Raw genomic sequence first — 23,790 nt, 5'->3', positions numbered from 1 at the left:
TTCCTCTGACAATATGCATTTTATTGCAGAATACCTTGGTTTAGATTATTACAGCACGTTTAGGGGAGATATGGCTGAAGAAGCCATGAGGATTTTCTGGGTTGCTAGAGTAGTCTGTTTCATGTCCTGGGCACAGGTTACGTGAGGATATTCAGTTTATGAAAATTCATCAGGCTATATTCCATGAACATCAACTTTTTCTTTTCCTCTATTTTTTTTTTTTTTTTTTGCTTTTTAGGGCCCCACCTGTAATATGGCGGTTCCCAGGCTAGGGGTGGAATCAGAGCTACAGCTATAGCCTACATCTGTGGCAACGCAAGATCTGAGCTGCGTCTGTGACCCTACACCACAGCTCATGGATCTCCCATCCACTGAGCAGATACTAGTCGAATTTGTTTCCACTGTGCCACAGTGGGAACTCCCAACTTTTCTGTATTGTATTTTATGCTTCAATAATGTTTTTCAAATGTTTCTAGTTAGTGTTCTAAAAATGCTTAAAGCTGGAACTGACAGAATCCATGGAAACAAAGGTTTATGGAATCTTAAGAGCTGCAGTTCTTTAGAGAACCTGTAGTGTCAGCACAGCATCTTTTGGATGAAGTAGATGAGACCCAGAAGGAAGCAGGACTGTGCCTAGGACAGAGCCTGCAGCCCAGGTCCTCCACCCAGGCCAGAGCTCCTGGTGTTTGGCTGCTATGCTACACCTGCTGCCCAAATCTGCCAATTTCTTTGGCATTTCCAGAGGGTGTGACGGGAAGTGGTTCATGCACCTTTTTGATCTTCATTAAAAACAGACAACAGGGAACCAAGCTACTCTCCTTTGTTTGTCCTCTGAGTTAGCGTTGTGCTCAATGATGTCCTTATTCTGTTTTCAAAAGGGTTTTTCTGCGAAGTCATTTTCCCACAGGCAGAGAAGACTAGCACAATCGGGGAAAACAGTGACAGGGCAAGAGGGCTCGAGAGACTTTGCCAAGAAAAAAAGCAATGATCACATATGATCCTTACGACAAAGACTAAGGAATAATCCCTAAGGACCCATCTGATTGATAATACTTCCTGAATCGTGAGTTAAAGTGTGGACACACAAACCTTAGTAAAAAAGACCAAATAGATGAAATTCAGAAAACACTGGGGCTGAGGCATCAGTGTTATGAGAGAGGGAAGCAGAATGGATGAAGTTTAGAAGGGGTTTTTTCAATGGGTTTTTGCCACCTTCCCTCAAAGCAAAGATGCTGATGAAGGTCTTAGTGTGTTCCGACTGCTATGACAGAACACCACAGATTGGGTAGTTTATGAACAACAGAAACTAATTTCTCACAGTTCAGGAGGCTGGAAATCTAAGACTAAGGTGCCAGCATGACCATGTTCTGGTGAAAGTCCTCTTCCAGTTGCAGACGGCCTGCTTCTCCCTGTGTCCTCAAGCCCTAAAAGGTTTAGGGATGTCTATGGGGTCTCCCTCTCTCTCTTTTTAAATTAGAGTACAGTTGATTTACAGTATGACACAAACGGATCTATTTACAAAACAGAAACAGACTCATGGATTTAGGGAGCGGATTTATCGTTGCCAAGGGGGAGGGGGAGGAAGTGGGAGGGATGGAGAGTTTGGGGTTGGTAGAAGCAAACTATTACATCTAGAATGAATAAGCAAGGAGGTGTTACTGCATAGCACAGGGAACTATATCCAATCTCTTGGGATAGAATATGTGGGGTCTCTTTTATGAGGCACTAATTCCACTCATGAGAGCTCCATCTTCATCACTTAAGAACCTCCCAATGGCCCCAGCTTCTAATATCATCTTTGGGGATTAGGAATTTGCCACGTGAGTTTGAGTGGGGAAACACAAATATTCAGACCATCGCATTTCACTCACTTAAATGAATTGTGCAATCATTACATTAGTTGTTAGAGTGAGAAAATAATAGCTCACTAAGCATCAAGCAGAACTGCTGGGCAACTGTTCATTCACCCAGTAGGTTGGATTGAATTTGAGCATCAACTGTGACACCAGCTGCTCCTTTAGGAGCCATGAGGGGCAGCTGAACACACAGCATAACCTCCGCTCACTCCACAAGCTCCAGCATGTCTGTGGGTGGCTGCTATGGGGATAGAACTGACAATGAGTGCAGCCTGGCCATGTGCTTTCCAACTTACATTTCTAGAACTGACAGTGTCAGGCCTCAACATAAAATAAATGGAAACTGAGATGAAAATTCACACAGCAGGGGTCACAGAAGCTTTGGGTGAGAAAATCAAAGTTAGTTATTGAATAACCGAGAACACAGTCTCAGGACACAGCCAAGATCAAAGTCAGTGGAGGTCAAAATCACAACACTAAAATTTAGTGCCTGGCTTAAACTTGAGGAAAAATAAAGTTAGAACAGGTAGGCAGCCAAGAAAAGAATGGAAAGCTGTTTTAGCTGTCTGTGTGTTGATTTTTTTTTTTTTTTTTTTTTTTTTGTAAAAAATGTAACCTGTAGCTTCATCTTTGAGCCTGTATAATGTGGGGAGCAGCAGTGGTCTCTAGCGGCAGGGGCTGATTCTCAGGCACTGGTAGAGTGTGTGCTGCAACCCATCTGCATGATGTTCTCACCCAGGTGAGGAGTAGGCAGCAAGGGGGTAGAGACTAGTCTAAAGATTCTGCTGCGACCCTATAGCCCCGCTCCTGCTCATCATCTATCTCAGCTGCTGGGACTGCCACAATAAAATACCATAGACTGGATGGCTTCAGCAACAGACCTTATTTTCTTACATTTCTGGAGACTGGAAAGTCCAAGATCAAAGTTCCATCAGGGTTTGGTTTCCTGGTGAAAGCTCTCTTCCTGGCTTGTAGATGGCTGCCTTCCCCATGTCCTCACATGGCAGAGAGAGAAAGCTCTAGTGTTTTAACCTCTACTTCTAGCAAATCTATCTACCCTGACGACCTCATTTAAACATAATTACCTCCTTAAAGGTCCTGTTTCTAATACAGCACATGGGGAGAGTGGCGGTTAGGGCTTCAACATATGAATTTAGTGGTGGGGGGAACACAATTCAACTCATAGCCCCATATAACCCCTGTGAATTATTTCTCTAAACCAATGTATATAACACTTGTATAAGCAATTTCCTGCATTATTTTTCATTTTATTACAAAGTGGATCTGGAACTTCTGATAGAGGTGGTGCATGGATCACCTTTTGAGAAGAGCTTCTTTAGAGAAGCTATCATGAAAGACCATTATGTTACAAACATTTTGGTAAGATTTTTGTGCTCACAATAAGAATAAGAAAGTGAGGTTTCTCTACTAATCGGTAATCTAAAACTAAGTGGATCTGATGGACTTACCAAATAATGTCATGAGCTGTGCAAATAAATTGCAAAAATATGTAAGGCTCCAGGCAAGACTCTGATTCCAGGTGGGTGGAAAATCTTAAACAAAGACTAAGGAACAATCCCTTATTGCATTTCCAAACTCCCTTACCAGGGAAGTTTTTGCCATTGAGAGGAACTGATGGGACATTGGAAGAGGAAAAAAAAAAAAAAAAAGACAAATACAGAGAGTTCCCACTGTGGCAAAGTTTCAACCCCCAACCTGGTGCAGTGGGTTAAAGCCCACAGCTGCAGCCTAGGTCACAGCCACAGGTCTGATTCAATCCTTGGCCTAGGAACTCCCTTATGCTGCGGGTATAGCCATAAAAAAAGAAAAGAGAGAAAGAGAGAAGGAAAGAAAGAAAGAAAGAAAGAAAGAAAGAAAGAAAGAAAGAAAGAAAGAAAGAAAGAAAGAAAGAAAGAAAGAAAGAAAGGAAGGAAGGAAGGAAGGAAGGAAGGAAGGAAGGAAGGAAGGAAGGAATATGACAGGGCATGCTTCCAGGAGGTGAATACAAGAAGGTCTGTGGGCTCCTGAGTTGGACTGGTGCAGTTTCAAGGCAGCAGCAATAGCAGTAACATTGCCTCTCGTGGAGCAGAGGCAGGTGAGAACTGAACTCCAACTCAGGGAAGGTTACAGCTTGCACCTCTCTGGCTAAGCCCTTCCTTTCTTGGGCTTCTCTTCCCTGTCCACTCTTCCAACTCTTCTGACACCTGCATAAACAATTCCTTGTATTATGCCCTTTCCTGCTGAAAGACCCAGAGTGGTTTCCTGGCTCCCTGGTGGGATGCTGCCTTTACATCCCACCATAATTTACCAGTAAATTTACCCATTTACTGGTAAATTATGAAACTACTTCAAACAATCTGCTCCATATCTTTAAGAAAAAGAAAAAGAAAAAACAGGAAAACAAATAGGATATAAAAAAATATATGTTTCTTTCCTTCTTTTTAAAATACAAATGTCATGAGGTCAACCTTTTGTGGTTTATTAATTACTTTCCAGAGATTGTTTCACTCAATCCTCACATTAATACTGAGGTTTAACTACTATATATAAAATAGATAACTGACAAGGACCTACTGCATAGCACAAGAAGGTCTACTGAGAGTTCTATAATAACATATATGGGAAAAACGAATAGATACATGTGTATGTATAACTTATCCACTTTGCTATAAACCTGAAGCTAATACAACATTGTAAATCAATTACACTCCAGGAAGTTTTTTTTTTAAAGTAATAGGGTTTTTTTTTTTTTAAATCATCATTTACTTCATAGTTAATGGAGAATATAAGTTATTTGCCTATGGTCATATGTGGAATGGCAGAAATGCAATGTGAACTCAAATCTTTTGACTCTGTTCTCTCCAAAAACAGGGCCCTTTCTCTTAAAATATCTCCTCTAATTTAAGAAAATCACATTAATAAAATAAATCCTTAGGCTTTACTAATTGTTCTGATTCATAAAAAGAAAATCTATACCCAAATGTACATATTTTCACTACACATGTGGCTACAGTATTATATTGTTTGGGCATACATAAGAGCAAATTCTTTCTCTCGATCCTAGCATCTTATAAGATAGATGGATATAAATATGATAGAATGAAATTAAAAAAAAGATTCCTTCCCAACCATCAAAATCTTATGCTTCTTTGACTCTACTCAGTGATTCTTAATTGTTCATCTCAGTGGTGTGTCGTTGAGGGAAATACAAAATTTTAATTGTTCGGGATAATGAGAGACAGCATGAAGCCTCCACAGATAGTGTCCCACGCTTGCAGAAATTTTTCACACAAGATCACACTTATACATTGTGACAGGTTATACCATTTCCCAATGTGAGGCACCATCTGGTCCAGGGAAGAAAACAAGTATGGGTTCTGTTGTTGTTTAAATATGATGCTGTTTTCAAGCTGAGATTCAATAAATATGCACCAAGCCACCCAGGAGACTCATAGGTTGTTTTTAAATCATAATCTTTATTTAGATTTAGGTCAGGCCATGGCAATGGGGTAAATATCAGCAATTACATTGTCCTAAAATGATTGAACAATCACTTTATTTTTAATCCATAAGAATGATGGTTTACAAACTGAGGACATAAAAACTCAAAGGAAAGTTTCTTCCTTTTGGTTTTGGTCAATTTACTTTCTAAAATGTCTTATATAGCGACATTAAAAAGGCATATTAAAATATCCCCTCATGAATTATTGCCATAGATATGTATCTCTTATAAATTCTTTAACCAGTATCAATCTATTTTGACTAGAACCCTGACTTGTGATGATTTTTATAGATACCCTTTAAGGAACACAATGTGATGCATTTTAGGGAATTTTCTAAGACTTTTGGAATAAAGCAAATGCCATTCCAGCTAATTGTTTTTGTAAAAGTCTTCTTATTTTTAATTCTTTAATTTTTCAACTTCTGTTTCCAATTTCTAAAGTTGAAACCACATAAAAGTTTGAAAGTTTACTGAAGGAAGAGAAACCCAGGGGGGATTTTAAAAGGCCTTCGCAAAAAAAGTTAGATTGAAAAATAGGTTTGAAAATGAAACATTTTAAGCATGAAGTCATACGAAAAAACAGGAAGAAAGGAATGTACTAGATAAATAAAATCATCAGACTGAAAGAGCTTTCATTTTTCTTTAAGTATTCCAAAGGGATCCCAACCGTGACAGGCTTCTTGAGATCTTGAAATCATTGCCTATTTATTAACTTTCATGATGTTCATAGAACCTTGCACTGGGCAGTGCCCCCTGGCTTTTGGGAGTCCAGGAAAAATGGTTCAGGTCAGTAGTTAAGAAGGTGGGCTGAGGAGTCAGGTCGCCTAACTGTAATTGACTCTTGCCCTGTCTCATTCTTTGAATTGGTGTAAATTAGTTACCTACTCCACACCTCAAATTTCCTCTTGGTTGGGGCCATGCTTTCTGAAGTTTGCAAAGATCTTGGAATGCATTCAGAGCAGGAGTCTCTCCTATTGCTAACTACCCAAGCTAATTTACAAACACAAACACAACAAGGGATTGAGCCCAACGTTCTTTCTATTCTGTATTTCCTGAGTATGGCAGTGGTTATGTATTTAGACCACAACAGATAGGACAGAAACTTAAAGTATTTCAATTTTCTCATTGACCAAATCTATGGGAGATGCCCCAGGTCTCCGATGTTCAAAACTTGAAAGCTTAGCTGTCTTATATGTAAGCGATTTGTTTGCAAGTTGTCTTATTTGCAAGTTCTTATCCTCAACCTATCCACAAGTTTGTGTTTAGACACTCCTTAATGATGGAGGTAGCTAGAGCATAAGTTTTTCTACTCCCACTAAATTCTGGATTTCTTTTCATGCACCTTTTTATATATTAACATTAATTCCACAGGTGTGTGATTGCATCAGTATAAATTATATTATCATTTATAAATAGGAAAAGTAAGTAGAGAACTGTTTAAATATATTTTTTTTTATTGTCTTTTTGCCTTTTCTAGGTCTGCGCCGGCGGCATGTGGAGGTTCCTGGCTAGGGGTCTAATTGGAGCTACAGCTGCCAGCTTACACCAGAGCCACAGCAATGCCAGATCCGAGCTGCATCTGCGACCTACACCACAGCTCATGGCAACGCCAGATCCTTAACCCACTGAGAAAGGTCAGGGATCGAACCCACAAACTCATGGTTCCTAGTCGGATCCGTTAACCACTGGGCCATGACGTGAACTCCTTAAATAAATGAGTACATATTCATGTAATGGGTTAGCAGTTAAAAAGAATGCTGCTGCTTTTTAATGGCTGTTAGGAAATAATCTCTATGATTTACATTACTTGGATAAGAAATAATATATAGGAATTATTTATATGTGTATATATAAATAATATATATACTTGCGGTACAGTGTGCTAAGGATCTGGTGTTGCCCCAGTTGGGGCACAGGTTGCAACTGAAGTGTGGGTTTGATCCCTGGCTCGGGAACTTCCACGTACCATGGGTGCAGCCAAAAAAAAAAAAAAGAATATATAGAGCTGTGTATATGAGGCTGCTATTTGTGATATATATACACATACACACAAATGCACACACATATAAATACATGTACACTCTCAGGAACCCATCCTACATAGATATGCTACACACATCACATGGCTACACACAAACAAATACACACACACACACACATATATACTTAGAAAATTACAGGAAGGATCTTCAGGAAATTGCAAACATGGCAGTATGGGTGTTTTTTGGTAAAGTTTTCTGACATTATTATGAAAATTTAAAACCAGATGATTGAAGAGAAGCAAAAGTCATCTTAATGCCAAGAAAAAGTCATCAATGACTTCTTTTATAAAACTAATATCTTTTCAGTATTCTTTGATTAAAACAATTAGTCTTCCTGGTTATTGAGTTAACACCTTTATCAGCCTCTTGCTGATTATAGGGCATTTCCGAAATGGCAAGGACAAAGCAAATCAACTAAAAGGTGAAATTGAAAACTTGTAAATAATACAATTCTCTAAATCAATGCAATGATAGTGAAGGCTATTCCAATCAGTAGAAATACCAGAAACAAGTGAGGACCCAGCAGAGTTTGGCTAGATAACCGCTGGAGTAAAGAAAGAACCTGGGCAACACAACAATCAGTGATTAAAAGCAAAACAATTTGGGAGTTTCCTTCATGGCTCAGCAGTTAACAAACCTATCTAGGATCCATGAGGATGTGGGTTCGATCCCCAGCCTCCCTCAGTGATTAAGATCTGGCATTGCCATGAGCTGTGGTTTGAGTAGCAGAGGCAGCTTAGATGCAGCATGGCTGTGGCTGTGGTGTAGGCTGGCAGGATTCCACCTAGCCTAGGAACTTCCATATGCCTCAAATGCAGCCCTAAAAGCAGAAGAAAAAAAAAAAAAGTAAAAAAATTTAAACATCGAAAGGTGATGGGCAGTGTCATATTAATAAAATTTACTTATTTTGTTTTATTTTGTGGGTTAAAATGGAAAGTGAAAGATATCCTGTCATGTTATTTTGAAGTGAAAATAACCCTGAAAAGAGAAAAATACACAAAAGTCATGTGAAGAATTAATGCAGTGTCATGACTGTAGTTATAATTGTTGGTTAGATACAAGCTGTAACTTGCCTTTAGTTTGCAAACCAAGCACAATCAGACTTTTTCTTCATATTATAGGATGGCCAAATTAAAGACAGGACGTGGTTAAATTTGATTTTCACATAAACAGTGACAAACTTTCAGTATCACTGTATCCCACTTCTGTTTTATGACGTGTCCACAGGATGCATTCTGATACTACAAATATTCTTTGTTTTTCTGTCATTCTTTATCTTGGTGCCCTGTATTTATATTTACTAAATCCGGCAGCCTCAGTATGATAATACACTGGTTCCCATTTTGCTTGCATCATTTTTCTCGTCCCAATTATCTCAGGGAAAGAACTTTCTGAGTTGTATTTAAAGGCTAGAAGGAAAACTCAGCTTTTTTTTTATACTTCCCTGTGTTTTTCAGTTTCTATGAGGAATAAATATTACACTTAAATTCAGAAAAATGGTGCTTAAAAAAAGAGAGAAAAACAACCAACAAAACAAACAAGCAAACAAAAACCCAACGTGCTAGGCTAACCAAACTGCCTGGAGTCTAAAGGAAATTAGTCCAATTACAAAGGCGACACGTCTGAAAAAAAAAAAAAACAACAAAGAAAGCTGAGGATTGGGGGGTGGGACATAAAGCAAATATGTTTTTTCCTTTCCTTTACTGCATTTTTGTTATGGTTTCAGGCAGCATTTCAGTTTGAACTCTCTGTAAGCTTATACAATGTTCTTGCACTTTCACACCCTGATAAAGTGAGAAACAGACTAAACAAATTGTTAAAGGTTGACATTGCGTATGTCTAAGCATTTAATGAGTAAATTTTGTAGAGAGCAGTGTATTTTTAAATATACATGAGAATTAATAAAAACACATGAAGGAAAATAATGCTAAAGAGTACATAGGTAGTTCCCTTTGTGGCTCAGCAGTAATGAACCCGACTAGGATCCATGAGGATGCAGGTTCAACGCCTGGACTCGCTCAGTGGGTTAAGGATCTGGTTTTGCCGTGAACTGTGATATAGGTTGCAGACAGAGCTTGGATACTGCATTGCTGTGGCTGTGGTATAGGCCGGCAGCTGTAGCTCTGATTCAACCCCTAGTCTGGGAATTTCCATACGCCATGGGTGCGGCCCTAAAAAGCAAAAAAACAAAAAATGAAAAAGAGAGTAGACAGGAGTTTCCGCTATGGTGCCGTGGGGGGTTACCAATCTGACTGCAGTGGCTCAGGTCTCCATGGAGGTGTGGGTTTGATCTCCAGCCCAGCGCAGTGGGTTAAGGATATGGCATTGTCCACAGCTGTGGCATGGGTGGCAGCTGCAGCTCAGATTCAATCCCTGGCCTGGGAACTTCCATATGCTATGGGTGCAGCCACTGGGTACTGCCATTAAAAAAAAGAAAAAGAAAAAGAAAGAGTAGATATGTGTTAGTATCGTCAATTATTAAGTCCTGCTTACAAATTTATTTAAATGTTAACGGTTTGACATGACCCATGGCAGCCTTGAGTACCTACAATTGTGCTTATAATAGAAAAGCTTATCAATCCATGTTTGCTGAATCACTGATGAATGAATATGAGGGAACAAATTGCATAAAAGCAGGGCATATGGCTGCTCCACTGTTTAGATGCCATTGCTATGTAAATAGCTGTTTTACATTTTATATGAGTTACAGCATCTCAGCTCTGCACAGTTACTAATAGAGTGCAACATATTTTCACAGAAGCAAATTGCTAAGACACACATCATTACAGATACTTCTTATTTATTCTTCCCAGATGGAATTGAATATTGAACAACAGTGCCTCAGTTACACTCATGTTAATATGATGAAATATCTTTGGAAATTTTCCAAGCTGTTCGTGTCACACTATCTGGAAGTCAACTGGAAGGCTTCCTTTAAATCACTCTCCCGACGGTATGTCTAATATCAGGTAACAGTAAATTCACTAAGTCAGTCATTTTGTGGTATGGTGTGTATTATTGTAGAATCGTATAGACAAAATGCATTTTTATCAACCTCCTTGGTGTGCATTTCCCCTGCTAGGATAATTTTATTCTATTATTATCATCGATAGTTATGTTGATGCCCATGGCTGGTATAAGACAGCTGGTACTAAGGCAATTTGCAGAATTGAGGTGGAAAATACTACACTTTAGTGATGTGAGTCCAAATTCAAGAATGTTTCTTGTGAACTCATATTACTTTTAGCAACTTTCCATAATTGAATTTTTCATTTATGTTTTACTCTCTCTAATTAAGACTGGTTCTGGTAATTTGAATGACAAAACATATTTCTTGATTATATTTTAGTGAGCAACCATTAATGTCAGAAATCAGCTATGAGAAAATGAAAATGTATCTCCTTCCATTATAATTAACATTTTTTTCCATTGAGATAGTGATTACTTAAATGTAAAAAGGAAAAGATTTCCTGTTGATCCGTCTCTAAGGCTTTTAAAATCATTTTATTTTGAATTTTGGTTTTGGTTTTAAAGTGTCATAGGGGAGGAATAAACTGCTACTGTGTTTTGTAGTAACATTTTTTCTGTCTTGCTGAATATTTCACATTGCCCCTTAAAAACACCGAAGGATAAAATTTCAGAAGGATTCTTTGCTTAGACCAGCAATATTTTTTTTTGTCATTAACCCCTTTTAAATCTCATTTAAAAAATAAATCCAAGGAGTTCCCGTTGTGGTGCGGTGGAAATGAATCTGACTAGTAACCATGAAGTTGCGCGTTCAATCTCTGGCCTTACTCAGTGGGTAAGAATCGTGCATTGCTGTGGCTGTGGTGTAGGCCAGCAGCTGTAGCTCTTATTCGACTTCTAGCCTGAGAACCTCTATATGCCATGGATGTGGCCCTAAAAAGCAAAAAATAAAACTAAAAAAAATAGAAAATAAATCCAAAAATCTTCAATAATCTGGACATGCTTACCTGTTTTAGCCTCGGACTTTCTATCCCAAGCATTACTGCCAACAAATGTTTTCTCTTTGGAAAGACTTTAAAGTCAAGCTATGCCAGGCTATTGACTGGAAGAGGTGAGTGCTGAATTGTCTTAGAATTTGGAATATATGCAGAATTTGTCCTGCCACAGGGATGTCTCTGACTTGATCCAAAATGAAAATTATGCCCAGAGATTCCTTTACAAGAACAAGCAGGGGAGTTCCCATTGTGGCACATGGGAAACAAATCCGACTAGGAACCATGAGGTTGAGGGTTTGATCCCTGGCTTCGCTCAGGGGGTTAAGGATCCAGCGTTGCTGTGAGCTGTGGTGTAGGTCACAGACGTGGCTTGGATCCCACATTGCTGTGGCTGGTGTAGGCTGGCAGCTGTATCTCTAATTAGACCCCTAGCCTGGGAACCTCCATATGCTGTGGGTTCAGCCCTAAAAAGAAGCAACAAACAAAAACCAAAACAAGAACAAGCAATGACAAAGGATGTAAACAACAACCATGTTTGTTTCTAAATATGCATGTTGAATTCATGAAATACATGCAAAGTTTTGTCCTGATGGGACCCTGGAAGTAAGGGCCCAAGGTGGACTTGGTGGATACAGAGAGAGTAGGGCATGTGGTGAGGTGATATTTGAGTTCATATCATTATAGATTTCACATCGATTACATGTTCTTTACCAACCAAATAAACTTAGTACTTATTTTTCATAGTGTCTACAGTCTGTGATCAAGTCACATATCATCTCAGCTCTTTTTTTTTTTTTTTTCCTGTATGAGCGCTGAACTAGTTTTGTGGTGAGATGTATCACCTTCTTACTTGGGAATTAATGATGTGTGAAGGACTTAATAGCCAGACAGTATCAGATCCTCCCGAGGATACTCTGTTGAAATAAAAGCTGTTTTATTTTGGAAATCTGTTGCACTATGTGAAATGACTGTGCCGAGGGTGTTTTTTCTGTCACTTTAATCTATCACATAAATTAGTTTTTCAGACATTTTAAGTTAGCACAGAAATAGAGCTATCTCGTCATGAAGGAGAGTCGACTTTTCAATGACCCTGAGATGCAGGAAAATACCGGTTGAGTTCATGAGCAGCAGCTCTGGGAGAGCCACAATCCAACTGGCATTTAAAGATGCAGTGAAAAGCACACAAGAGGTACAAAAAAGAAAAACAATGGTGGTGTGAACATGTGATATTTCTGCAAGATAGTGACACATTTTCACAAAGTAGGAATGTGTCATTGGGTAGCTAATAAATCAGTCTTCTCACCTCTTTCTGCTTGAAAATGGCATCTGCTTCCTAACTTCCTACTGGAGCAAACAAACAAAAATCAATACCTTACAACACTCAAAACTAGGATTGAGAGTTAATTGGGTTCCAAAATCTTCAGGAAATTTGTAGCAGTTACAAAACCTACGGGCTGGCACTGGATTGAGGCAGGCAGTAGATGATTCCAGACAAGCTTCTGGACCAGGAGCAGAATTTTCATCCAGAAAGGAAGAACGAATCTCATGACCTACCCACTGGTTTAGAATATATCTCCTCTGCTGTTCAGAGTTTTGTCTTTGCAGGACGCAAAGCTGATCCCACTTTTATTTCCTATCATCTTCAGAGATGCTCTCACTGAGGCCTTGGCATCCTACCACGTGCCCCTAGCTATTTATTCTCTCACTCCTTCATGAAACACTCCACATTCTCTTCTGTCTTCAACCCAATATGTCTTTCCCTCCTCATTCACAGATGATGACCCTTCTTCACATTTCACAGAGAAAACAAAAACAGCGAGAGGAAACTTTCCACGTGTTTCCATCATAAAATAGACTGACCCATTCAAATGTGTGCCTATTGTCTTTTCTTTCCTCTGTAGTGTTATAGCGGATGAACTGTTCACCATTGTATACTGGGTTCAGACTCTCAGGGACCCGATTTTGCAGTTAGTCCTCCCCCTCTTTTATTGTCTAATTTCTCTTTGCATAAAATTCTCATCTGCATAAAAAATGCTTTAAGAATTTCTTCTTTAAAAACATGCACACACATAACCTACTTCGGTCTCATTTATCCAGCCACCATCACATTCATATGTTCCTATTTAATGAACAAATCTTTGAATGGAGTTGTTTCTTCCTCTGTCTTCATATGTCTCTTTAATCCTCTGTTGATTACACTCCAACTACCTTTAGTTCTTATCACTTCAATAAAACTAATTTTCTTGAGGTCATCAATTTTCAGTTTCTTCAATAACTGAAGCCAAAAATTGACTCTCACTGCTGACTTTATTCAAGTCTTAATTATTATGCACATGATTAAAAAGCCATATAATATGTTAACAGTTACAAATATGCAAATACGTAAAATTTGACAGAACCAAAAGGAGGAACAGATGAATTCAGGTTGCACTGGGAGATTTTACCACACCTTTCTCAGTAACTGGAAGTTCAAGTAAAAAAGAGAAAGCAAGAAAGGAAAATTACCATTTGAACATCTCCATTCATAAGTGTGACCCAATTGAAATTGTGTAGTATGGCATATAGATTATTTTCAAGTGCACAAGTAATATTTACCAAGATAATCCAATGAAGCTCAATAAAGCCAATGAAAAGGGAAGTGGGATCGGCTCACATAAAGAAGGCATGTAAAAAGTGTGGCTATCATATAAGTAGCTGGCAAGAAGAAATCAGCTAATTCATTGCTACTAAGGCCCAGTTAGAAGAAAAAAAAAATTCCTATACTCCTAGGTAAAGACCAGGAGGGCATGCTGGGCTCAATATAACTAGTATCTCTTGCAGCCAGGGAAGAGGCAAGAGCATCTCTCCTGCATAAGAAATTCCACAGATAAAAATCAGAGCATGACTGCCATGAAGAGGGAAAGCAGGGAGGCTTAGCTCACTTCACCTGCAAAGCCCAGGCACACAGGATCTATCTAAGTTTGAGGATAAACCAGGGCAAAAGAGAGAAGCCCTAAGCTGCACACCACCAGCCTGGTGAGCACTGAGGGGCAAGAACATAGACACAGATTTGCTCTGAGGTGTCATCATTCAGGGAGTCTCCAGAACACACATGGGCACCTCAGCCCCCAGCCTAAGCACAGGCATCTCTAGGTGCATCTGAAGCTCCTGTGTGCTGCAAGTTACCATAGCAACAGCAAAACCCAAACCCGGCACAACCTGTGACTACCCAACACCCGCCACAAACTGCCTGGCACAGGAGCAAGAAATCCCCCTTTGGGGTATAAGTACTATGCACCTCAGTCCATGCTATTCTCCACACCATGTCTGGGATTCCATAAAAATTTATGAGATGTACAATAATGCGACGAAAAGCAACTCACTTTGAGATACTTGGCCACCAATAAAACCAGACTTAGAATCACCCAGATGTTAGAACTATCAGAGAGGAAAATTAAAATAACTGTGGTACAGTGTTAAAGATTTAGTGGAAAAAGTGGGTATCATGAACAAACAGTCTGGGAATTTCAACAGAGCAATAAAAATGATAAGAGTGAATGGAGTAAAATGAATTCCTTCAATGGCTCATGACAGATTTGACAGGCTGAAGAAATGATAGGTGGACTTGAAATACATTCATAGAAATGATCCAAATTAAAACATGTACACAGTCCCACATACACACACACACAAGGCAGTGTACAAAGAAGAAAAGGGCATCCAAAGGCTGGAGGACAATGAGAAACGGTGTGAACATACATGAATGGTGCCCTACAGGCAAAAAAAAAAAAAAAAAAAAGAAAGAGAATAAAGCAGTAGAAGTTAGACAGCAGCAAAGATCAGTGCTTCCAGAGATAAGGGAAGCAATAAGGTGAGTCCTTCTTCTATTAGCCATTTTCTGTCTGCTGGAGGGATGTCAAGACAATGGAAGAAAGAGCAAGAATTCCGAGGTGGCTACACTTCCCAGGGCAAAACCCTGGAGAGCAGAAAGCTGCCCGTGGAGGAAGTGGAGAGGATCTGCAGAAGGACGCGTGGGTCTGAGACGGGACGGGCACAGGTACGCGTGGGTCTGAGAAGTGACGGGCACAGGTATGTGAGGGTCTGAGACGTGACGGGCACAGGTACGGGGGTCGGAAGTGCGGGCAAGGTACGCGTGGGTCTGAGAAGTGACGGGCACAGGTACGCGTGGGTCTGAGAAGTGACGGGCACAGGTACGTGAGGGTCTGAGAAGTGACGGGCACAGGTACGCGTGGGTCTGAGAAGAGACGGGCACAGGTACGCGAGGGTCTGAGAAGAGACGGGCACAGGTACGCGTGGGTCTGAGAAGTGACGGGCACAGGTACGCGTGGGTCTGAGAAGTGACGGGCACAGGTATGTGAGGGAGTGGATCAAATCGGGAAGAAGGAATACCAGGCATTTCTGGGATTTCTCCCCTCATTTTCTTGCTATACTTTCAGCCCCTGAACTGGGCCCACTGTTGGAACTGTGCCCCTGTCGATGCAGGGGTTGGAAAAAGAATTTCCAGGGTGAAAAGACATATAAGTTTATTGAGATAAGAGAAGCTGCTAGTGCACCAGGACTGCTTTCTAATGATCAGGAGAGCTGACTCCCCTGTGTGGTCATATCTGTTTTTACAGCCCTGGGAGAGAAGAGAGGTCATACCATATACTTGATGACCTGCTGATTGGCTGGGACAGAGGGGTCTTATAATACACTTGCCCCTATAGAGGCAGGGTGAGGGGTGGGCCATATACCTTTCCTAGTAGGGGGCAGGAAGGAGTGGGGCAGGAAGGAGTAGGCCAGGTTGCTCAGTGTGGGGAGGAGGCATTACAATAAGATGGGTGGGGCAATAAGGATCTGGTAATTCTTATGTTGGCCGGAGGCTTTGAGTTTTACCATCTCCTTGGAGAGACCTTGAAGTCCCACACCAATTCTCATCCCATTGAGACCACTGCTTTGTGCCTGAGCTCTATTCTACTTACTGGGGAGCAGACTGGGGAGGGGCCTTGGGGAGAGAACAGTTTAAGTGTGGGTATCATCCCCTTGCTTTCCCTTCTTTCAAGGTTTGCAGCCCTTCTGATTTTTGTCTTTTCTTAATCACTCTCCAGTGCTTTCATATAGTTGCTTTTTACATTCTGTCTAAAGTTTATGATTTTTGCCAGCAGAAGGGTTGATATGATACATTACTCCACAATTATGGAATCTAAGTCCCTGCAGTTGTAAATGCTTAAAACACTGATATAATATGTTTTCTGTCATTAGACTTCTACCATTAGACTATTATTGCCAAGTTATTTACTGTCAAGTGATTTAATCAAGTTGGCACCCAGGGGCACATCCATTGTTGTCATTCACTTATTGCTTTTAGGTGGTTTTAAATACACAACTGGGATAACTTAAGGACTGCCTCTAATTTAAAAGCCTTTAGCCAATATCAGAGGCATTGCTGAAGCCCCTAGAGTTATCCAACTGTGTAAATACTGAATGAAAATTCACCTGCTTTCATTGTTGGCAAAAGTTGAAGTTTTCATATCCTTGGGAAAACTACTAGGAGAATTTTCTAATAGGTTAACATCTCCAGCCAGTGTGCTTCCTCTGCTCTGGGAAGTTCCAGTCTAAAAAATGACAGGTCTCTGTCTTCTCTTTTTCCATTCACATAAAAATACCCTGACGAGTCTCAGGTATGAAATAAAGTATGAAACTGGGTGAGAAATTCACTTATTTACTTTGTATGCCTTAAGTACAATATCTGCCTCAGGAACCTTAGTAAAACTTACATTTGTATCTATGTCATCTTGATTAGGAATATCATTCTAGATATCAAGGATTTCACTGTCATTAATTGGTTGTGCAGCTGTCGTGAACCTTTGTATTAAATCACTAAAAAAAAAGAACCTTTCCATATATGCAAAAATTCTTCATGAATCTGTTAAGGACAGAGTAGGATAGTTACACAGGTAGTTGTAAGTCCCAGTAGGGGACCATGGATAGCAAGGGAAACCTACGGAACTTTGGGAGACCCCTTTAAATTAATAATCACTAGAGAAAGCCATCAGAATGAAGCAGGCTCGCAAAGTATAAAAGCATAAATAAAAGCACAAGATATGTTTCATGTCATTAATGAAAGATAAAATGAGGCCTGAGTTCAAGTTCAGCAAGATAATCATCCGTAGGACCAAGGAGAGGAATTTAAGGGAAAGATGACTTTCCAAAGTAGGAGACCCTCATTATAAGGAAACCTGAGATAATTCAATGTATTTTAGCATGTGTTACCACCCTCCTGCTGATTTGAATAAGCACCATGACAGTCCTAGTTTGATCTCATAGGGTCAAATACTTTCTTACCCAATATGAAGGAGGAGCTAATGATATAAGCCTGATGTCCACTCAAAGAGTGAGGAAAGTGGTCTTTTCCCGTTCCCCACTTTGCTTGGATTATAAAACTGTACCCCATCTAATTCTTGGGGCAGAGCCTCCTTGCCTGCCTGTTGCATCGCTCACAAACATCCTATCCTAATAAGTCTATTTCCTTTCTATCACTTTGTCTCTCCCTGATTTCCTTCTGCACCGAGACACAAAGAACCTGAGCCTCAGTTAAGTCTAGACACCAGGTAAGTGATTCTAATTAAAAAATTTAAAAAGGGAGGGTTCAAGTCCCAATCTGGATTCTGACTGGGTTTGATGCCCGGCACATGGGTTCATGTCCCAATTTGGATTTAGTCTAGGTTCAAGTCAGAGGTGTCTTAGTTTTCAAAATTGTTGACTTAAAAAATGCCCAATGTGAGAGTTGTGAGTTGAGTTTTATTTTGGGCAAAATAAGGACCGTCGCCCAGAAGGCAGCATTTCAGGTAGCTCTGAAAAACCACTCAGAGGATGTGAGGCAGGGAGCTAGGATATTTAGGAGTTTTGCAGCAAAGAGCAGGTAGTAGGAACAAGAGATTACTGTTAATAAAAGAAAGTCAGATATTTCAAGTTAAGGAATTTAGCTCGTTTCTAGGTATGGGAAGATGAAAAGCTCTGGGCTCACTGAAGTCATGCCTTTGTCATGTGGGGCCAGTATCCTGTGCTTCTCACATCCTAAAGGCTCACTGTTGGATAGGGCTGCAGTCTGTTGGCTGCTAAATGGCAGGTATTCTTTGTTTCCTTCCTGAGTTCCCCCAGGGCTCACTGGCTTAGAGGTGGCTGAAATTGCGGATAACCGCAACATCCTTTTTGACTAATATGGCAGGCCATATTTTATTTCTCAAGATCTACAGAGATAAATTTTTTGAGAGTTGTGAGAGCCTAGATATTCACTAAGTAATACGAAAATCGAGGCCAGATTGTGAATGAAGAATAAAAATTTCGATGAATTTTACAGTTTTCCAAAAGACTCAAATTCCTTTCACTAACTTTCTTTTTGCAGGGATTTAGCTCAACAATCTAGGGGAGTAAAAATTTCCACTCCAAAATGTGTCTCTTTGACATGAGGATTAATTAAGACTGATTATTTTTAAGAAACAAATCTCAAAGCTTTGCCTTGTTACTCCCCCCCTTAATTGCCTAAAAGAATTCAGATAAAGGACCTGTTCTCAGAGCAGAGCAATCACCAGAGATATCTGCAAAGAATATGAGCTAGATGTGGGTGTGGAAATTCAACCCCATGTGTGGAAAGTAACATAATGTCTCTTCTATCAAAGGACATCTGGGTTAGTCCATTTTGCTCCAGTTTTGGCTGAAATGCCTTCCTGCGACACCCCCTCCTTCCCTCTTCTCCCAGTAACTTTGTTCGAATTAGCCGACCTGATCAATGGGAAGGGGACAGGTACATTGCCTGCCTTAGGGATAAATAGGAGGGTCTTTTCTTCTTTGCCTGCACTTTTTGAGTACCTGCCCTTCTGCAGAAGTAAAGAGCCTTGTTGAGATCTCCCCATGTTCGTGGGTCTCATTTTTGAGACTGACGATTCGCGCCATCTCCCCAACACATAGGGCCTAGAGGTCAGAGTCCATTCTGTGCCCCAGTGTCTCCTTGTGAATTGCCTTCTTTCTTTTCGAAGCCCAAACCACTACCCCTTTTGTCTTCAGGCAAAGATGGTGGTTAAAGTGAGGATTTCAGGAATTTTGAGGTTAGCTCGTCTTGCTGAGTCTCTCACATATATATATATTATTATTATTAATATATATATAATTACACATTTGTTTGATTTTTTTTCTCCTATTAATATTTAATTCTTGGATCAGCCAGAAGAACTTAGAAGGGTAGATGAAAATTTCTCCTCCCCAATAGCAACAAAACTGAGAAATAAGTAGACGCTCGGAATCTGCCCTGTACTGTATGTTGGTGTAAAAAGCAAATAATGCCAAGGTACAATATGATCGAGTGAAAATACTGAATAAGCGTAATGTCCTCGGAATATTACTTTATGCTCTGAGGACATACCAAGCGAAGCAGTTCCTCTCCCTCACATTTTTGTGATTGCTCATTTGGAAGACTGACACTTTTTTTTTTTTTTTTTTTGCTTTTTAGGGCAACACCCTTGGCATATGTTGTGAGCCACAGGGAAGTACAATGCACCCTCAGCATATGGAATTGCCCAAGCTAGGGGTTGAATCAGGCTGCAGCTGCTGGCCACAGCCATGTCTGCAACCTACACCACAGTTCATGGCAATGCCAGATCCTTAACCCATGGATCACGGTCAGGAATCAAACCTTCATCCTCATGGATACTAGTTGGATTTGTTTTTGCTGTGCCACAATGGGAACTCCCTGGAAGACTAACATTTGTTCTAAACATAGCTTTGATGGTTTTAAAAAAAAAAAAAAAAAGATAACTAGGGTAATTCAGGGAAGATAGCCTACAGAGATAAATGAGATAGGCAAATTATTGATAAAGATTTTTAAAATTACAGGAGATCCCTAAGTTATGTAGTGTTTTCATGATAATATTGTAAATATTTCAAGTTAGATTGAAATAGTAAATGATACCAAATAACTCCTTAAGTGTGGGTTCACTCATTCTAGAAAAGACAAAACAAAACAAAAAAAATAAAAACTCTGTTATCTTTAGTCGACTTGTGTTGGAGAATGTCTTTTTTGAAAGTAAGTAATAGATTCCTATAACATGTTCTACTTACTGTAGATTCTGGTAGACAGAGAGGCCAAATCAATTAAGCAGAGCCCCTCGCCAAGTTGGGACCTTGTCAGGTAGGTCTTTACTAAATCTCACCTGGATCTGAAGTGTTTTCCCCTAGGACAGCATGAGACCTCAATCAATCAATCATCAATGAGTGAAAGTACAAATGTTTAAGGTATTTTCATGGTAGATCACTTGAAAAATATTGGAAAATTTTCTGCTCTGAAACATTAAAATATTTGTGATTTAATTATATTTTAGCCCTCAAAAATATATAAAAGAAAAAAAATGAACTCCCAAAGCATATTATATCATAAAAGAGACTTATTTATAGCAACAATTTTTTTTTCTTGTACATATTGTTGTTGAACTTTAATGTGCCAAGCTTTGGTTTGTGCTCAAAACCCAACATAATCCATATCTTGAGTCCATAATTTACATTTCATTATTATATTCTCTTTGGACCTCACATTTTAATGTAGAGAGGATATACTATAAGCAGTAGTTTTAAAAAAATTGTGCTGGAGACCAGACCTGGAAACCTGGAGACAGGCACTAACATGAACATTGATTTTTAAAGATGCTTTGGGTAATTTTAATATAAATATAATTAAACCAACATTTTTTAGCACATATAAAATATAAAAATGAGTAAGTCACAGACTCCACTCCTCAGGCTTCACAGGCTAAGGGGACAGCAGATATGCTAAAAAGATAAATGTGGAAATTTGACAAAGTTGGCAGTGGGATGAAAACAAAAAAGAGAAAGAACTTAACTTGCAGAAGAAAACCTCAGTAAAGTTTTCCTGGAGGGGATGAAAATTGAGTTGAACCTTACACTTTAATTGAAGTTCAGTAAGTGAATGCATGGAAGAGAAGAAAGTGTGATCACTCTTAAAAGCAAAACCAGAATAGCAATGAGACCCTACTTAGCCAATCTCTTAGGAGAGAACATGATGGAAGATTATATGAGGAAAAGGAATGTGTGTATTCCTTTATATAATGACTGGGTCACTTTGCTTATAGAAGAAATTGGCACAACATTGTAAGTCAACTATATTTTAATTTTTTTTTTTTAAGTACATGGGAAACTGGAGGGTGGAAAACTATTTTTTGGGCTTAGCTAGTGTATACAGTTGATTTTAACTACAGGTAAACCATAAAAATCAAGAAATCCACCTAGAACTATCTGACACCAGGTAGTATACAGGCACAAACCTTCAATCTTAATAAGAGAAAAACTGTGGGCCTATATTAGCACATCGTAGCTTCTTGAGTGTTGGTGAAATGCAAAAGTCAGCATATGTAAGAGTAATACAAATATGTTTGACCCATCCTACATGGTGGGCAGAATAATGGCCCCAAAAGATATCCCATCCAAATTCCTAGAACTTAAAAATACTCTGTCTTACCTGGTAAAAGAACCTTTACAGATGTGATTAAATTGTGAATTTGGGGATGAGGAGAAGAGCCTGAATTGTTCAGGGGAGTCAATGTAATCACAAAGCTTGTTATAAAGGGAAGAGGAGACAGAAGAGTTGGTATCAGAGTGAAAACCTTGACCTACCACTACCACCCTTGCAGGTAAAGGAAGCAGCCAGGACTCAAGGAATTCAGGAGGTTCAGAGAATCTGGAAAAGCCAAGGGAAAATATTCTCCTTGAAGACCTCTAGAAGGTACACAGGCCTGCCCATACCTCTCTTTCAGCCCAGAATATCCTCTTTCCAACTGCTGATCTCCAGAATGCTAAGACAATAAATCTATGTTATCATAAGCCGCACAAGTTTTGGTAACTTGTTACAGTAGCAATAGGAAACTAATGCACTCTTACTACCAGAGCAAGCTGCAGGAAAAAAATTCACAGTGGAAAAAAAAAAAAAAAAAGAGGAGTTCCTGTCGTGGCTCAGTGTTAACGAATCCAACTAGCATCCATGAGGTTGCGGGTTCCATCCCTGGCCTCGCTCAGTGGGTTAAGGATCCGGCGTTGCCGTGAGCTGTGGTGTAGGTCACAGACAAGGCTCAGATCCCACATTGCTGTGGCTCTGGCATAAACTGGCAGCTATAGCTCTGATTAGACCCCTAGTCTGGGAACCTCCATATGCCTTGGGAGCGGCCCAAGAAATGGCAAAAAAGACAAAAGACAAAAAAAAAAAAAAAAAAAAAAAAAAAAAAAAAAAGGGTAGTGAGAAGGAATGATGAATTCATCCCATTTTGATTGTTCAGGAAGTATTAAAGCCATCAAGTAGCTCAGACTTCAGGCCAGTTTGATTTTGTCCTAGCTAATAAATGTCTATTCTTTTTTGTATTTCCCTAGGATTAAGAGATCAGGTGACCTTAACCTCTGAAAGACAAGATTCCTGAAAGCAGTTTGATTTCAACAGCTAGAAAGGGAAAAAGCAAATCGAACTTTGAATCTTGGTGGCGGTTGATGTTTTTTTCCCTTGGTTATGCTTGTTTCTTCAAGCACATTGGTGCTGTGAAATCACTTAGCAAGTTTAAATGAAGTATGAAATAACACTGAGATTGGCCAGCTGCGCTCCCTTGGATAGCAAAGGCTCGCCTGGATGGGAACGGCTGCTTGCAGCGCTACCAAGTGAAAACAGTGACAAGAAGTGCAGCTGTGGTTTCCAGTTGAAATATGGCCCTCTGCAATAAATGCGTTTCATATAAAATAATGTATGTCATAGAAATTCTACCTGTTCTAAATAACGGTCAAACATTTAAACAAAAATTCAAGTGGATCCTTAATGGCAACCTCTGGAATTCAATAAATTCTTCACTTCTCTCAAGCATCTGAGATACATAAGGACAGTCAATTCAGCATAAAAATGCAACATGATATTTTTAGTGGTAGAGACTGCTTATTCTCCCCCAAATGTTTTTTTATTTGCTTGTTTGTTTTACGGAATCCTGATTTTGTTTCTGTGATTCAGAGAGACATGGCCCATCCCAGTCCCTGGAGAAGCCTCTAATTAGATTAAACCAACCCCAGCATGAGTCCCCTGGTAACCATTTTTAGTCCAGGAGTAGCCCCTTACCCTAAGATAGCCATTATATACCACTCAGACCTGGCTGCCACTGAGGGTTTATTGTGACAGCAAAAAGGAGCCAGCTTTAGACAAAGCTGATGAAAATGATAGTGTTTCTGAGAAATGCGCCCTTCCCCCACAACCCCCATGCCTCAGACTGGCCTGCTTCTTGGTTCTTTGTCTCATAAATACTTAAGCCCTGGCATTCCTGTTGTGACTCAGTGGAAACAAATCCAAATCCAACTAGTATTCATGAGGATGCAGGTTTGATCCCTGGTCACAGTCAATGGGCGGAGATCCAGTGCTG

This window comes from Sus scrofa, chromosome 15, assembly GCF_000003025.6.
Source record: "Sus scrofa isolate TJ Tabasco breed Duroc chromosome 15, Sscrofa11.1, whole genome shotgun sequence".
NCBI lineage: Eukaryota > Metazoa > Chordata > Mammalia > Artiodactyla > Suidae > Sus > Sus scrofa.
This window is presented reverse-complemented; position numbering follows the sequence as displayed.